At 33.3% G+C, this 17,567-nt stretch overlaps 1 protein-coding gene across 2 annotated transcripts in view; it reads right to left on the reverse strand.

Moving 5' to 3' along the window:
* Positions 1-17,567, reverse strand: part of LOC150097510 (uncharacterized) — a 235,351-nt gene that overhangs the window by 181,592 nt on the left and 36,192 nt on the right. Inside the window, exon 3 of one of the 2 annotated variants that reach the window (XM_090407295.1) lies at positions 3,941-4,000. The exons of the other annotated variant lie outside the window; for it this stretch is intronic. The gene's annotated coding sequence lies outside the window, so the exon portion shown is untranslated. The remainder of the gene's footprint in view (positions 1-3,940; positions 4,001-17,567) is intronic. 2 annotated transcript variants of the gene reach the window in all.

The raw sequence follows: 17,567 nt of genomic DNA on the forward strand, positions 1-17,567 counted from the left end.
GATAACATTGGTATTATCTTTGATGGACAGCATGGATTTGCTAAAGGGAGGTCATGTTTTAGTAATCTACTTACTTAAAGTGACTGCTTCCTTGGACAGAGGAAAAGGATACACAGTAATATACTTGGATTTTGCAAAGGCTTTTGATAGAGTACCTCATGATAGGTTGACAGTCAAACTAGAGCAGATGGAGTTGGATATTAGATTGGTGCATTGGATTGGAGACTGGCTATCTGATAGGTATCAACAAGTTGTGTATGGGGGAGAAATATCCAGGAAAAGGAAAGTCAGTAGTGGAGTGCCTCAGGGGTCTGTTTTAGGTCCATTGCTGTTTAACTTGTATATTAATGATATAGGTAAAGATTTGGATGGAGATATTCAGTTGTTTGCAGATGATGCAAAGTTGGGACAAACCATGAAGTGTAGTGAAGATGTTGTGGCCTTACCGGAAGACTTGAATAGATTGAGTGATTGAGTATGGAAATGGGGATGCGAGTTCAATGTTGCAAAATGTAAGGTTTTAAATTTTGGAAAACAAAGATGGGATGCAGAATTTATACTTGGTGAGAATATATTGTTGAAGGTAGAGGAAATAAGAGATCTGGGGGGTGATAGTGGATAAGGATCTAAAATTTAGGGGACACATCGTCAAAATTGCCTTTGTGTTGTCTTTGAAGACAACACAAAGGCTTCTGGGAATGATGTGGAGGATACTGACGTGTAGAAGTAGGGAGATTCTTGTTCCATTGTATAAGGCTTTGATTAGGCTACACATGGACTATTGTGCCCAGATTTGGTCACCGGGTTTTCAGAAGGATGAAGAGATGTTGGAAAGGGTCCAAAGGAGACTGACTAAGGTAGTTTCTGACCTCTGGAATGTCGAGTATGAGGAAAGATTGAGAAGATGTAATTTGCAGAGTATGGTGGACAGGAGGAAGAGGGAGGGGAGATATGATAGAGACCTACAAGTTGATAAGGGTTGTTATAGGATCAATGCTGGAGAAGTTTTACAGAGAATAGTGGGAGATCAGGGGAGAACCAGAGGTCATCCCTGGAAACTGTATAAAGAGGGTGTGAGTAGGGGAGTGAGAGGCAGGTTTTTTTCATGCAGAGTTGTGAATGATTGGAATACCTTACCTGAGAATGTGGTGTCTACAAAGAGTTTGAATGTGCTCAAAACACGGTATGATGAGCTGTGTGTGTGTGTGATAAAAGGACCTCCCAGATAAGTCTTTGACTCCATGAGGTCTTGGGGTGGTAATAATAATAATAATAATAAATCTGTTTACCATTCTTGAGTCGTAGAGCTCGAAAAAGAATTGCATTTCTGGTTACTATAATGCCATTTCGTCGTTTTGTCAAAATCCATTCATTTAGCTCTTCTTTGAGTTCTGAAAAGGATTCTACATCTCCATGACAGGCACGTTTCGTTTTGGGGATTTTTTCAAGACTGTCTTTTTGCTTACGCTAAAGTCTAATATTACTCTCTGCTACACCAAATTCTCTCATAGCAACACTGTTATTATGTTCTTCTGCAAACTGCACGACATGCAATTTAAATCCTGCTTCAAAAGATGAACGTTTACGTTTCTGTTGGCTCATTTTCAGGCTAGGTTTGTTTAATGAATAATATTTAAAATGAACTGTGATTAAACTGATATATCTAACTGTGCTAATATCCTGCCAAGGGGACGGAATATTAGCACTACTTACATTACTAGCTTTATGCACAGATACGATGCGTGCTTGGTCGCTGAATGCGAGTGGGTCAAGTAGATTTGGTTGCAAAGGCATTAGGTAGTATATATTGTGTGTGTGCAAGTCTAATAAGACGTTATATTTTTTAAGATCCACATATAATGCGAACCCCTAACTTTAAGTAGTATTTTTTAGCATAAATGTTTTGCATTATACATGATAATATATGGTAAATTTGAAAATATCTATTTAATGACATTTTCTCATAAACCTATGCTCTAGTACAGACAAACTGCTTGGAAAGAATTCTATAAAGTCAGTGCAACTGTATCCAGGCGAAATGGCTGCAAGAAGGGAACTAATGGAATTTCAAAGAGCCATTGTGATAGCATGCCATGTTGCAGGCCTATCTGTTTGGCAAATTGAGCCATCCCAGGTCAATCAATGATACCATACCGAGATGGAGGCGAAGGGAGTTAACAACAAGTGCACAGTGGACAACCCACCATGCTCATGAAAGTTCAGCATAAGCTCCAACCTAATGCAAAACTGATGAACCATATAAATGTAAACAACCAGAATCAAAGTTGCTTTCGGTCTAGCAGGTTTGCCCTGATCAAGTAGCTGATACGGTGTTTCAGCATTTCTAAGTTAGACATTGTTGGTTGCAACAGAAGGCATGTTTACTGAATTGAATGATATGAACATTTATTATCGTATTGTATCAGTGGTTCTAACAGGCAAAACACCCATGACCTTCCAACTATCATTGGATTTCTTAACCATAATTCGAGGATAAGGTGGTTAGCCCTATGCCTTCCCAGAGTACCCTATGTTTGTAGATGCATGTGTTCGTGGTGTTTGCGTCTGCCTGTTCTGGGGACGAAAAACCCAAGTTTCCAGGAGAAAAAAAAAAAAAAAAAAAAACACCTACCTCTGTATGAGACTGGCTAAGTCACTTTAGTTGAAAGAGAGCAGATCAAGGTTCCTCAAGTTTTGGGTGGGAATTGAACCCAGGTCTTTTCGACCAAAGGGCTTTGTCCATACTGACCGAGCTACGGAGGCTCGAACATTTATTATAGTTGCACCAAAAGAAGTGCACGTGAAGCATGTTGGCTTTATCGAGAGCCTTTCGCCTGGTTGCCAAATTTCCTGCTTGCAAACATTCACTCACCTTCATCACTATATTTGTGTGTATGGCACAGTTTCTGCATCATGGAATGAAGAAATGGAACCAATAACTATGAGCTACCAGAAAGACGAAGTTGCTTTTCCTCAACTAAGGAAAAGCATACTGTACAAAAATCGGCTTGTTCCCAAATCCTTTCTTCAACAATTTTCTTTGCCATTTCTGAAATACAGGAAGGAAATTCTTCTAGAATTCTCAATTTTATTTCCCTTTTTATAAATGAATACAATAAGAGATCTCTTCCAATCATCTGCAATTCAGTATTCTAGCCAAATCTTGAATCATGCAATGTGGTGCTATAAAATTTTTTATCTTCATATTTTCATTTATGGACAAATCTATCTACATATGACAGCATGCATCTATCAACACTAACAGCATGCAGTTAGTGTTGATAGATTTGAAAGCCAGTTATAAATAAAGCTGTAATCAAAGATAGGATGGCTATCCATCCCATTTTCATAAATGTCCTGGCATCCCCAGACATGCTTTTGGGATGCCAGCATGTCCTGTATATCCAATTTCGAATATGAAATGTTTCATGTAACATTCATAAAATAAACAACTGTTGCAGAAGTAAGAGTATTATTATCTTCTGGTAACCTGTAAGTCATGTATGAACTTATTTCCATTATCAAAATGTCTGGCTGTTTTATTTAAGTGTAAGAGCCAACCAGTCAATATAGAAAGATTTTTTTCAAAAAGAAAAATCACATTTTCCTTCATTGAAAATGTCCAACCATATTAATTTCTTTCTTTTTTTTTTTGGAAAATCCATTTTTGCTTCTGTTAATGCATTTCTTATACAGTCAGCATAAACTCATTTCATCTACAATTTAGAGAACTAAAAGACAAGACCCACAAGTATTTGAACTCAACCCTGAGATTAAAATCAGTTTTATCTTTATTGATAAAATTAAAATGAAACAAAATAAAGAATATTTACCTGCCACTGTTGAAAACTTACTGCAGAATTTGATTAATGATTTTCTAACATATTCAATTTTAAGTTTTATGTAGTTAAATTCTATAATAAAGTAATGGAATACATACAAGAATCAGCTCATCCTTTTAAACAGTTCAATTCTATGTCCTGGACCCCACTGAATAAAACTGTAGAATAGAAAAACAATATCACTGGCTTGACAACTATAAATTCAGTGCCTATATTAGCATAAGTCATGGACCAAGATTATTTAAGGAATCCTACTACCTGAAACATATACTAAAGGGAAAACAGCATTTTGGCAGGTTCATCACACTTCTGTTAATGTTAGAGGGGAAAGAAATTTTCAAAATTTTTATAATGAAAACAATTCCTTTGAAAATATGAAAACTACTGTTGAGTTTATTTTGAAATTGCCTGGGTTCCATCACTCCACAGAGTTTTATCTTTGGTGAATTTATTATGAAACAAAGAGAAAAATCAATTGTATATTGACAACAGTAAAATCAATGATAATTATAAAAACTCATTTCAAAGAGATAAAGTTTGATGATCTTCATGAGTTTGTGCATAAAGGAAAAAATAATAATTAAAAAAAAGATACACTCTTTTGAAAAGTGTATAAAACAAGAACATGCCAGCTGCATCAGTTGTTACAGCAAATTTGAAAAAACAAACTTCATATTGGAGGTTTAATGGAATGTTTTCAGCACTGGGAAAGGATTGAAACTAATTTCAATGCTTCCAATATTTCGTCTCAGTCACTGAGACATCTTCAGGGATTGCAAATAACTTTTGTAACAACACACTCAAATACAATACTAAGTGAAACGCGTAGAGAGTGGGTGTACCCTCTATGGGCACTTGTAGGTGGCCTAGGATGTAACGTGGGATCTCTGATAATGAATGTTTCCCAAATTTTGTGAAGTTTTAATCTACAAACAGAGAGGGGGGAACTGCTATGGGTTCCCCTCCTGCTAATTTTTATATGGAAAATTTTGAAAAACAAGCCATAGCCTCATCCCTTCTCAAACCTGCCATCTGGTTAAGATAAAAAGATGATGTTCTCTCTATTTGGTCTCATGGCCCAGACACATTAGACTCCTTCCTTGGTCACCTCAATAGCCTATATTCAAGTATCCAGTTTATGATGGAAAAGGAAAATAACAACAATTTACCCTTCCTAGACACCTTAGTAACATGCCTTCCTAGTGGTAACCTTTCCTTCTCTGTATTTAAAAAACCTACTTGCATAGGCAGATACATTCACAAACTCTCCCACTACCAACCCTCTCAACAATATGGTATTATTAAAACCCTAACCAATAGAGCCCACAAGCTTTGTTTCAGTGGAACCTCCCTTTCAACCGAACGCAACCGCATACACAACACCTTCCTTTTCAATGGCTATAGCGATTACAGAATTAAAAAAATAATCAATTCCTCCCCCATTTCCTGGCCATCTCTTTAGAAGGACTTCAGAAATGCCATCACCATACCCTACATATCAGAAACAATAACCAGGTTCTTAAAAAAGTACAACTTCCACATAGCATTTAAGCCCCCCCCACCACCCGAAACAAACTCAGCATCAGCATCATTCAAGATATGCACCCAGTGCTGTGCTGTGCCGTGGGTAGGAGGCGCCCTTGTGCAAAACTTTTTTCAGTGCCCCATAAAATAACTTCCATGAAAAATTTTTGCGAAAAATTTTACTTTGTTAAAAGTACAAAACAGTTTATACACATACATAAAAATAAATTTTATTTAACAGTAGTAGAACATTGTAATCACTGAAATTCATTAATAAGGAATTTTTAATAATAAAAATTTTCAAAAATGTTTATTTCTTAATATATAAATACAACAGAATAAATATATATATATATATATATATATATATATATATAAAGAAAAATTACTTTCATTTTAATATAAGAAGAAATATTACATAACAAAGATAATTTGGAGATATGCTTTTACCTATATAACAATTAGTATAAATGTAGATTTATTTTACATATTTATCCATCTTGCTTTAGCCACCACAAAATTTTTAATATCTTTAATGTCTAATGAATCCATAATATTATTTTCAATTGATATAATTGTTAAATCCATTGGAGGATCTCCAGACATTGTTGAACGCCAATAATTTTTTATTCATTTCAGTTTTGAAAAACTTCTTTACCCTGATGCTATGGATATTGATAATCTTAAATAAATATACATCACAATTGCAGTATTCGTAAACGTGTCGGTTAATTTATTTTCGTATATATAATTTAAAACATCCTGAGGAGCCGACTCTTTTTTAATAAAACATTGCAAATTTTTAATTCCTCAAATAAAGTCATACCATCAATATCGCGATTGTCAGAATCTTGATTCTCACTCAGTTTAAAGTGCAAATCTTTACAATGTTTCATTAAATCTTCATCGCTCCAATCTTTTAATTTGCTAATGTCTCTTATAACTTTAAAGTCCTCGCTATGTTGTTTTAAGAGCATGAATCTTTCAGTGACTGAAGTTATTGTCGCGTCTAAAATCGCGAAGAAAATATTTATTTTAAACTTTTGTTTAGGATCATGCGTTGTCTCATCTGATGTTTCGTAACCAAACATTTTTGTTTTTGTTCTTTTGCGAATGTCTGGAAAAATAGGATCAATATTAAGATCGTTTGCTACTTTTTTTGCAGTTCTAATAATATTTTCAAAATATTGGTCTGTTCGGCAAGTATTTAATTCTTGTATAACATAATCAAGATTTTCTGTAATTTTTCTTATATCAAATGTTGGATTCTGTATTATTTTGCTTGCAACATTTACGAGACTTAAGATTTCGTACCAAACATGAACACAGCAAATAAATCTATTAAGTTGTCTGCCTGAACTCTAGAATCGATATCTTCAGTTTCATCTTCCGTAATATCAAAAAGAGCCTAGTAAATTTCCTTGGTATTATTTTTAAGTGGCTTTATAACTTCTACACTACTTTCCCACATAACAGCAGAAAGTGGTTTTAAATTTAAAACATGAATATGCTTTTTTTAATATAGCCCAGCGCTTCACAGATATTGAAAAATAATTATATAATTCCTGTATAATCCAAAAAAATTTAGTTTCACGGGATATCTTAGCTGCATCATTAACTACCAAATTTAATGAATGATCAGCACACAGAATTAAAAAAAGCCCTTGAATTTATTTCAAGGATTTTTTTCTGCAGTCCATTATGTTTGCCTTGTATATTTGAACCGTTATCATAAGCTTGGCCGCAAAATTCCGAAATGTTAATATTCAATAATTTTAAATAATTTTTTATAAATTAAAATAGTCCTTGTCCAGTGGTATCTTCTACAGATTGAAAACCCAAAAAATGTTCATGAATTTCTGCTATATTTGTATCTTTATTTTGATTAACAAATCTAATAACAATAGATAATTGTTCTGTGTGGCTTATATCCAGAATAGTAATGTCAAGAATTAATGAATAATATTTCACCTCTATCCATTTCTAAAATTTTTTGTTTAATAGCTTCAGAAATTATACGGATAATTTCATGTTGTATTTTATCACCTAAATAATGAGCAATGTTCCTTTTTTGTGATGTTTGGATGCAATGCAAGTGTTTTGCCATTATCGAATCAAATTTAGCAACAGTTTCTACTAACTTTAAAAAATTGCCATTATCATTTTCAAAAAACCTCTAAAAGCTATACATTGCCTTAATAAATATTGTATTATGTAGATTAACTGTTCTACAACAGATTGCCAATATTTTTTCTCACTTTTGTATAATCTTTGTTGTGTGCAATCAATAGTGCATTTTTTAATCAACGATTTTAAGTTCTCTGTATTTTGAACAGTTTTTAATGTGCTTGGAACTTGTCTCATGTATTTTTAGTATATGATTGAAATGTTGCCAATCGTTACAACCGTATTCGTTAGTAAGTTGGGAATTTTGACTACCAAATATTTTGCAATAATAACAGAAAACAGAATATTGTGATTCTGAATAAACTAAACTTCATAAAAGTTTTTCTCCATTTGCTAAAGTTCGATAATAGTATGAATCAGAAAATTTGCAGCCAGATTCATCTTTGAGAAATTCTTTATTAACTACTTGACGCGGGCAACGCTCAACTAAACAATCTCTAACTTTGGTAGTTATATAATTCGGCCAAGTACCTGGATCATTAACATTAAAATTTAAAGTTTCGTGTTTTGCTGAATCGGAATCCAATATTTCTTCTGCTGCAACTTCTGCAGGCAGTCCAGTCAGGCCAGTTTCATTTTTGCATGTAACGTTTGAGTACTGTAGTAGAGCTACACGGAGTACTTGCTTCGTCAGAACTTTCTGTTCTTCGTTTTTTATGTGGTCCTGAAGTTAAAAATTTATTCAGCGATCCAGCCAATTTATGTTCCAGTTGTACTCGTTGCAATTGTCTTTTCCTGTTTTGTGCACCAGATAACTTCTTTGGCTTTTTTTCCGACATCTAGGAGTTAACACACTTGGTTAGACTTTAAAATAAGAAGAGCGTTAAAAGTTATCCACCAAAATAAATAATTTCTGAAATTTTCCCTTACTTATTTTTTAAACCGTTAACCGACTATTATTTTTAAGATGAATGGTCCAAGACTGACTATTTTTTTTTTATTACAGAATTTGATTTTTCAGATGTTTTGAATAATAAATATGCTTACATTTCAGCTATTTTTTGAAAATTAACATGTAGAGATATTAGCCACTAATTGATTTCTCAGTGATATTTATTTAATATTTTTTACATTCTGGTAATTGTTTAATAATTAAGAAATTTCTAGAATATTAAAATTATTTATTAAAGAAATTAGTAAAAGGACCCCAATGTCTTACAACCAGAACAAGAACAAATATATAAATAAATCTCTTATTGAAAATTATTTATTTTCTAGACATCTACCCAACATAACAAAAATCTTTTGTTTTCAAAATAAGATAATTAACTAAAATGAAACAATTTAACTGATTTTCAAACTTAGCAAAAATATAATAGATGTACTTACTTTACATGAATAATAATCCAAATTCACAAAAAATTTTCTAAACAATAAATATATTTTATAAAACAAAAGGCAACTGCACAGTAACACTGTTACTGTAACACACAGAATGATGCAAAAATACACCAAAAAAAAGTATCAAGAAAGGGCCAATTGCAGTATGTGTAAACAAACTTAGATCATCTAAAGAGTTTTAGAGCTCATAAATAACTTATGTTTATTAATTTAATTTGAGCTGCGTCAGCCTGACGTGCCGATAGTCTACCCCGCATATATACGGGATTTTTAGCTATGGTCCCTCAGCTGATTAATGTTTATAATTTATGAACTATTATCTTTAAAATTTTATTTGTCTATCAAAAATCCAAAAATAAGTACACAATTAAAATCAAAGTCAAAAATTGTCCAAGTTCACTTAAAAACAGAATACACAATACACTCTATGTGTATTGTGTATTCTGTTTTTAAGTGACCTTTCGAATTCACATTTAAAATTGAAATGACACTGAAAAAAATGTAAGAAGTGCATATCTGGATAGACACTATTTCGTCTATCCAAATTCGAAGCAGAATTTAAGAAAACAAACATCGTAATGTACACCTATGTTTCAGACTAAATATTTTTAAATAGATCAGTGTTTCTGAAACTTCAGATATCTGTGTATCCCTTCTTTAATTTTCATTATTATCAAGTAACTTTTCAAAATACCCTTATCAAAATAATAATAATAAATAAATAAAAATATATTTCATTGTAAATGTCTGTTTTATTTGAATTTAGATGTACATTTAAACAAAAAAAAAGAGATTTATTTTTAATATAACAAAATTTATAATGATACTACACATTTTTACTTAATATAAATAATTTATCATCAATGAGAGGAGTGAAATTGCTTATTTCTATATCTGCTATATTGCCCTCATTTGTTTCAAATTTTATACTTAAGAATTTGAAAGCTAAAAAAATTACCGTATTTACTCGACTATAACTATAAATTACCAGTAATTTAAGACTTGAGATATAAACAATTTAATATATGAACAATCCTTGACAAATTACTAATGAGAAGTGTAAGATGTGTGCAATTGTAGGCCAGTAGAGAAAAAGCAACTATTAAGAATGTGCATATGATTGGATCGAGTGACCCAAACAAAACAAGCTGACAATTGAATTGAAATGCTAATTCTCTTAAACCAATTTCCATAATCTCTGAAAAATGCATTCCCTATATATTTCTTAGTTTTAACACGTTCATGACGGGGTAGTGTTAAGCAAAACCATATGTTGCACCTGCAACATGTGGTTTGCTTGAGTGTATATAGCAGTTTCTGTTGGAGGGACGATGTGATTCATTAGTTCGTGTTTATATTCCCAGTTGTCTGTAATTGCACTATTTGTTGAGAAATATATTACACAGTCTGCAAATGTCTGTGAACCTTATTCAGTGACATGATAAAACTAATTGGTTTTCGTGTTTCTGCAGTATAATGGCTGTTGGGGATGGCCATTGTTTACTGCAGGTTATCACTCCAATGTGAAATTTGGGGTGATAGAGACTCGCAATTTGAATAGGAGAATTCATGCATAATATAATTTAATATATATATAGAGAGAGAGACTATAAAAGTTTATGAAATTCACATCGTATGATACTTTATGGGTTGTTTCCTTAAGTATCTAATAAGTGGTTTCTAAAATGTTTAGTTTTTAGTATGTATGACTATAATTTTTTTTATTAATAAAATATAATAAGCACATATTTAACTGTCAATGGGAAATGGCGCCTTTTTTATTTGCTAACTAAACGCTGTATTTTTGTAAAATATCTTGTTGCCGTAATACGGCTGAACGAGCACCCTTATTAAGCAGCGCCGTGAGGCAGGCTCCCTCTATGCTACATTCTGTCAACCGTACTGGGCAAAGCAAAGTGTAAGAATGAATTCACAGTCTGTCTTAAACTAACGATTTCCACTAAAAATATAATAAACAAATCGAGAATATTTATAACATTTTTGCTGAGTCGATGCTTACTCTGTGAAATAAAATCTGTGGTAATACTGATAACGTTTCACTTCAAACAAATTATAATAAAACTGGTGATGTATTAAGTTAAAAATGTTGTTAGATTATTAAGAATTCATAATAATTTGACTGATTTAAATTTTCATTTTTCTTGCATTAACTATAATTTGTAATTGTGTAATTTATATAGTACGATATAATTCAAGAATAAGAAAATTTATATTTTTTTTATTATTTCCCGTGGTGAAATGGTGCCCCTATCTTCAAGTGCCCTTGTGCGGTGCACAACCGCACGGCATGGCCCTGTATGCACCATCAATGATGAATATATCAACAGAAAACAGGTGGCACTGGCAAAAGAATTACAAAAATATACCACATTGACCAGAATTGGTGTTACTAAAACAAAGAAGACAAAAACAGACAAGATTCTTCTAAATAACAAAAAATGTTATATTCAGACAGATTAATGTTACTCTCAGATCCATAACTTAACACAGTTTGAACACAATCACGTATACTGATTCCTCACCATACCATCTTTGCTTATTCTGTTGTCTATTTCCATATTTAATTTGCAAATTTACAAAAATCTATACCTAAATAGCTGAAATATTTTGTTCTATAGGTTTTTCCACTGAGAAGGCAACTGAAGTTTTCTATAGTCTTGCCTATTTTCATAGTTTCATAATTGTTATTCAATTTAGAGAATCCATTTGTACTGATTGTGTTTAGGAGTACAACACTGTTTGCATAAAACAAAGAGCTAAGTTTGATATCTCTGATTCAAATATCAGGTTTCAAATATTCAGATCCATACAGATGATGAATAAGAGTGAAGACAGTGGTGCACTCATGTACTGCAACTGATTTTACAAACCAGATTTCTGTACTTTCTTCAATTCTAACTGCTGATTTCGAACTTACTACTTATTGCTCTGTATAATGTTCTATTTACACCACATAGTTATAGCATTTTAAAAAGTTTTTCTCAGGACATCTTGTTGTATGCCTTTTCCACATCCACAAAATTTTTAAGTACAGATCCTTGTTACATTCTCATAATTTCTCAACTATGTATCATAAAGTGAAAATTTGATCTTGACAACTTCTATTTGGCCTGAACCAGCCAAGTCTCCAAGTTTCTCTTCCTCTTCTGAAGTATGCTTGCATAAATCTTATCAGGAACTCAGTAGAAGAATTCCTCTGTAATTTTCACATTGTTTTATTTCCCTTTTTATAGATGGGTACTAATACCAGCTCTACTCTGAAATTATCTGGAATTCAACTCTGTGAGCAGGTCTTCTGAATTATGCACTGTAGCCACCGTAAAACTTTTATGCCTCCATATTTGAGCATTTCTAGTCAAATATCATCTATACCAGTTGCCATTACACATTTCAGATTATTGATGGCTTTTCTAACTAAAATGTTGATATGTACTCCTAACTGCATTCCATTGTTGAATGGCTTCTACTGAATCTCCAAGGCCTGGTTCTTGATTTCAAACTCTCATTTTTACTTACATCTCGTGTAAGAAAAAATGAGTTTTTATTTGGGCCTACAGTTCACCTTAAAAGTTGCTCGATTTTGATTCATTTTAAAATTTTCTTACACACTTTTCTTTTCAATATCACATTCAATTTTAACTTTCTCAAAACTATATTGTGATCAATTCTGAATTCAAATTCTCTGTATACCTTTGTGTCCTGAATTAGCATGATATATTAGAAGATATCACTATCAACAATAACATAGTCAATGAGACAAAACATGTTGCTAGTAATAACTTGCTCAGGATTTAGAGAAAGATGTTGGAAGATTATTTTGCACTTGGTTAGACTATAATAAATTTAGTTTAATCCTTTATCCAAGTGTAAGCAAACAAAGTTTGTGCCTGAAAATATCTTCAGGACTGAGGTAAGGTGGTACATCTCTTGGCAACTCATAGCAAAGGTGGACAAGCTCTCATCACTCCTTGTCTCAGTATCTCCCATAATGCAAGGCACATCTCCTTGTAGACATGCATACTGCTATTCATTAAGGGAAGGGCCACTACCCAGACCGGTTTCGACCTTTATTGAGGTCTCGTCAATGGGAGGCAGACCCACCAGAGTATCACCACTCTGGGTCTGCCTCCCACTGACGAGACCTCAATAAAGGTCGAAACCGGTCTGGGTAGTGGCCCTTCCCTTAATGAATAGCAGTATGCATGTCTACAAGGAGATGTGCCTTGCATTATGGGAGATACTGAGACAAGGAGTGATGAGAGCTTGTCCACCTTTGCTACGAGTTGCACCACCTTACCTCAGTCCTGAAGATATTTTCAGGCACAAACTTTGTTTGCTTACACTTGGATAAAGGATTAAACTAAATTTATTATTGCTAGTAATAACCTTGAGGATATGTATAATGCTATGCATTATGGAAAGGGTCACTACCCAGACAGGTTTCAACCTTTATTGAGGTCTCATCAGTGGGAGCCAGATCCAGAGGTGATACTAAGGTTGAAGTAATGCAGAAGTCATATTTTCATATAAGAGTAGCCAAAGGTGTCACACCTTATTAATAAAATACTCTGGATTAGTGATAGTTGTTGGAAGTCAATAAAGGTCTGGGTAGTGAACTTCTCATAATGCATAGGGATACTAAGGCAGGTGATGTGAAGTCATAAGCTTCTATGCATCAGTTGCCCCAGTCCTGAAAATACTTCAGGCCAAACTTTGTTTGCTTACACTTAGATAAAGGATTAAACCGAGTATATAATTTCTTGGCATCTTTAATTTATAGTATAACCAAGTGGAAAAACTTCTGGTTAAACAACTTGTTTAACCAAGCTGTTTAATCAGCCCATTCCGGTTCATTTAATATCCATATGAATACCTATTAACTGGTTGCATCACAAGAAGGTTAGGATTGCACATTCCTTAAAAAGCAATGTGGAGGCCTCCTCCCAGTTATCTGGCTTTTTATTATTACTATTATTACATAATACCTGATAACTCCAGGAAATCCAAAGACTCATCAAGGGAGGGCACCTACTCTACAATTGTCTGTCTCCACCACTCAATCCACCAACTACAATGAACTGCATCTACATCAACCACCACTAGTATTTTCGCAGACAATCACAAACATCCATGCACATGGCAGGATTCGAACCCGCAGCCTTTTGGCTGGAGAGCGGATACGCTAACCACTCGGCCAACCAGGCCGGCCTTTGTCCCTTAACAGATGGTAGCTCACAATAAAAAAGGAAAAGTTAGTCTTTGTTGGATTTCTAAACAGCAGAGTAGAAAATAAATAACAAACAATATGGAACTGTTTGGGAAAAATTTGGAGAAAAGCTAATAATGATGGTAATACCTGCTGAATTTCTGTTATTTATAATAATAAATATCGTTTATTTATTTTAACTTATTTTAAGAGAAAACACAAAAATAGGAATAAAAAGTTTCAATGACTTATTATTGACATCACTATCTTCATACTGCTTAAGGACACAAGAGTATACAAGAAAAATCTCCATTTAGATTTGAGCAGGATAAAACTGAATTTCATACTGAAAATAAAAATATATGCAAAAGTGTTTTTAAAATAAAAAAAATTAGTCAAACAGCTTTCAAAGGTGCATTTTAGACACAAATAATATCCAAGAAAAAATGAAAAAGGGTGAAAACAAGAACTGCAAGACTCAGTGGCATGCTCTGAAGAAAACATTGAATGATTCACCCTGAGAGAGGAATGTGATGCGCTGTCAAGAATAGAAAAATCAGATGGTCATGTCTGATAAAGAGGCAGTTATGGAAAAAAAGAAAGTGTATCAAAAGTTCCTAAACAAATCAGCATGTGAACAGAGAATACATAAAAATATATGAAAGTGAAGTAATGTGTAAAATGTAGCTAAACAAGTCATGGAAGCTATTGAAAAGGCTTAGAAATTGAGGAAAGAGTACTGTAAAAGGAATCAGAGATGTGAAAGATGATATGACATGAGAACTAGAGATATTCTAAATGTCTGGAGTTACTTTGGAAGAGTGCTAAATGAAACAAGCAATGACAAGACAGTGGTAAAAAATATTCAAGAGAAATAGAAGTATATATATCAATACTTGAAATAAAAACTATCAGACACCTGAAATGTGGAAGAGTAGCTGGAGCAGATGATATTCAATAACAAATACTCAAGCATTAAGAAGGAATAAAAGTTTTACAGCAGCTGCATAATTCAGAAGGTGTGGCAGATCAGATCCTGGATTATTGGAATAGAGTTCTCATCTTGCCAATCATTAAGAAAGAAATAACGCTGAATATAAGAATTACAGAGAAATTTCTCTACCGAGTGTTTCAGGTAAAATTTATGTGAGTATACTTAAGAGGTTAAGAAGAATCTGTGAAAGGGAAACATACACAGAATTCAGGCAAAACAGAGGATGTTAGAATTAGATTTTCACTTTAAGATGAATAACTAAGAAATCATGGGAATATAAGAAGGATCTGTATTTTTAATCGATCTGGAAAAGGCAAAACAAGGTGCTAAAAGAAAAGCTGTTCAAAATGCTACAATTGTATAGTATAAATTACACATTATAGAGTTCAACTCACTACAGCAAACACTGCTTTAATAAATTTACTCACTATAACTAACTAGTGAAAAGTCTCTACCAAAGCCATAGAAACACAAAAATCATCTAGCAAACTATCCTATATCAAACTATTTTTGAGTTCCTTCAAGTTTGCTAGAGCGAAAACCAAACATATCCAACAATAAACAATTTATATCTGAGTTGTAAATTTACGGTTAAAACTGCAGTTCTAACAGTAAATTTACATGAAGATGGTTTGATGTAAAAATCAGGTGTGAGACAAGGATGCACACTATGTCCACTGCTATTCATAATCTAAATGGATCACATTACGAAGGAGTGGCATTAGACCTGATATCAAAACAGGAGAGGTGAAATCTCAGCTACCATGATCAGAGGTACCACAATCAGTTCAGAAATTCAAAAAATGCATTTATACAGTTTGGGCAACCAGAAACATGAAGATGTCTTCCTTCTCATGACAATGCCCGACCTTATACCAATTTACAAAAGAGAGATTGCAAATGCAACATTTGGCTGAAATGATCTTCCCCATCCTGCCCACAGCCTGGATCTGGCATCCTCTGATTTCCAAGTGTTATGTCCTCTGTAGGATGCACACTAAGGATGCCATTCTGCAGACGATGAGGAAATGAAACGAGGTGTTCATGAATAGCTCTGACAGTGAAGTAAAGATTTTTATGGATTGGAATGATCTCCCTCAGTGATGGCAAGCATATAGAGAATGATACAGACCTGCATCAAAAATGGCAGAATAATGCTCATGAAAGAGGATTAAGCTATGTAAAAGCCATTGTCAAATAAATGATATCTGAAAAAATAACAAATAGGATGCATTATATTCATACCATTCCTCATACATTAGTACCATGTGGTGGCTGAGGATTAAATAATCTCAAAATCCTCAAAATCCATGCTCTAGAGACTAAACATGGAATTTTATTTTTCAAGCTAAAAAAATTCACTAATTACTGGATCAATCCACAGTGAAAACAATAGTAATAAAGCAAGTAATAAATACTGACGACAAACAAATTCAAGTCTAAGCGTTAAGTGCATTCTGTACAATAAACTAACATCAGCTGCATCCTCTTCTGATATACAGAAGAAGATGCAGCTGATGTTTCCATGTTTCACTAAAAGATCAACCAAATATTGCTATGTATTTCACATAAAAAAAATTTCATACCAATTTTATACTTTTCATACAGCCTAATCTTTTCAGTCATATTATATCTTGGCTATGGTATCCTGCAATATACTAGCCTAAATTATACCCTAGTTTGGGTTTACAGTAATTTTAAATGTTCTTTAATGCAAAAATAAGGGGGCAGGGTGGGAAGGAACCATTAATTGGGAAACACCTGACAAGGGTGACTTCAATTTCAAATGAAGGCATTTATTTTCTAGTGTCTGGTTCAAAATATGAATACAGTAGATTCTGGATAATTGGTCCACCAGGTAATCAGGGCAGCTGTTTTATTGGCCTTTATATAAAGAAAACATTACAAGAATTCGCTTCATTCATTTGGGACAATAACTTCTACCACACAGAATGTTAGAAAAATTACATCATCTTGATTCAAAACTTTAGTGCTAATGACACCTACAATGCTGATGAAACACGGTTATTTTATAGTGCCACATCGAATGGTTCTCTGTTAAAAACATGCTATACTGTTTGGATCAATGAAAGCAATGAATCACATAACAGTATCATGCTATTCAAGTATGTCAGAAACTGGTGAACAAATGCTGTTAGTCATTGGAAAAAAGGCCAGCTTTGATGCTTTAAAAGGATTAAAATTGAGTTTCTAGTTCAGTATCATGCAAACAAAAATGTGTGGATGATGCCTAAATTTTTTAAGAATTGGCTTGAGCTAGGACATGAAATTACAACAGAAATCAAGAAAAATTTTACTGGTTTTTGACAACTGCTAAGGAGGTCAGCACAAAAGTTAATCTTTTACAAGTGATACAGTTTATGGCTGATAGTTAGCAAGGAATAAACAACAAGATGATTCAAAACAATTTTGCTCACTATAGTTTAAAGCA

The sequence above is a fragment of the Typopeltis vanoorti genome, chromosome 17 (genome assembly GCF_054136105.1).
Source record: "Typopeltis vanoorti isolate ZY-2024b chromosome 17, IOZ_Tvanoo_1.0, whole genome shotgun sequence".
NCBI lineage: Eukaryota > Metazoa > Arthropoda > Arachnida > Uropygi > Thelyphonidae > Typopeltis > Typopeltis vanoorti.